The sequence below is a fragment of the Octopus bimaculoides genome, chromosome 5 (assembly GCF_001194135.2).
Source record: "Octopus bimaculoides isolate UCB-OBI-ISO-001 chromosome 5, ASM119413v2, whole genome shotgun sequence".
NCBI lineage: Eukaryota > Metazoa > Mollusca > Cephalopoda > Octopoda > Octopodidae > Octopus > Octopus bimaculoides.
In genome coordinates this window covers 30,740,324-30,741,613 of record NC_068985.1, presented here as the reverse complement: position 1 = coordinate 30,741,613, position 1,290 = coordinate 30,740,324, and the positions used below count along the sequence as shown (strand labels likewise).

The following is a 1,290-nucleotide window of genomic DNA, read 5'->3' as shown; positions in this document are numbered from 1 at the left end:
TATATATAAGTATATATAAATAAATATATATATATATATTCATACTCATACATACAGAGACATACACACATATATATTTAAATACATATACGTACGTACATTTATAATACATACATACATATGTCTTCCTGGGGCTATAAATTATAGTAGCCATCGTCCCATATGGGTCAGCCACATTTAGGTGGTGAATATACTTCACGATATATATATATATATATATATATATATATCACTAATATTTCCACTTTCGTCTATTATACTTAAAACTAATCTAGATTACAATTATTTAGTTGGAATCTTTATTATTATTATTATTGTTATTATTATTATTATTATTATTATTATTATTATTATTATTATTATTATTATTATTATTATCATTTATTTATTTATTTTTTATTACATAATGGCAAGAAATATCTCTGTTATACAGTAGAAATTTGCATTTACAAAAATTTTCGTAAAGGGAAAGAAACTCATACGAAAGATAATTGTCATTTTTTCACTGTCAAAAAAAAGGGGGTAAAAAGGAATCGAAGAGATAAGTAACAAAAGAAATATAACGCAAGGATGTTGGTAAAATATTTTTGCTTCAAATTGAAACATTTTCAGTAAAGGACAGTTACATGAAATCAAAACGTTTTCTAACATCAATTTTGTGAAGTCATTTCAAGTTTTCTTACCTTTCAAAAGAGCTGTTTGCAGCCTCCGCGATGTAGTCACACCAATATCCTCCAATTTGACCCAAAGTAGCTGGGTATTAGCTTTGACTTTTACAAACTGTTACTAATGCTGGTAAAGATTAACATTATAAATTTTCCCATCAGCTCTCAGTCTAATCCTGGATTATTATCTTTATTTTTTTCTACTCTGCTACTGTTGCATTAATCCAGATCGCTGTTGTATCAATAGCCGTTCCTCCCTGCCGGAGGCCATTACTGACATTTTAGCTTGAGCTTAACTGCTCCCAAGGATTGCGAGGTGTCTTAGTGACGTCAGAAATAAGACCAAGTCAAAGAATTTTCCAAACAATATCTCATGGGTTTTTGAAAGCTTAGCAATTTTTAGGTATAAATATTTTCATAGGAAAACCTTCACACAATCATTCTCTCTTTGATTTTCCATCATTATTTTTTCATCACCCTCTCATTTACTCATATCTTATTTTTAGTCTTACTCTCAATCAACTTCTTGCTCTCACCGACCATCTTAATTTTAAAAATTCTCTCTCTTTAATAGTCTCTGGTTTCCCATTTCTTTTTATTCATCCCTTTTTATCACTCCTTAATC

At 28.8% G+C, this 1,290-nt stretch overlaps 1 protein-coding gene across 3 annotated transcripts in view; it reads right to left on the bottom strand.

Moving 5' to 3' along the window:
• The window catches only part of LOC106867859 (CD63 antigen), a 50,047-nt gene extending 49,205 nt beyond the window's left edge, over positions 1 to 842 (bottom strand). For 2 of the 3 annotated variants that reach the window (XM_052968254.1, XM_052968255.1), the window contains exon 1: positions 684 to 842. The gene's annotated coding sequence lies outside the window, so the exon portion shown is untranslated. The remainder of the gene's footprint in view (positions 1 to 683) is intronic. The other variant, XM_014912900.2, reaches the window with a different exon arrangement.
• Between the last annotated feature and the right edge of the window lie 448 nt (positions 843 to 1,290).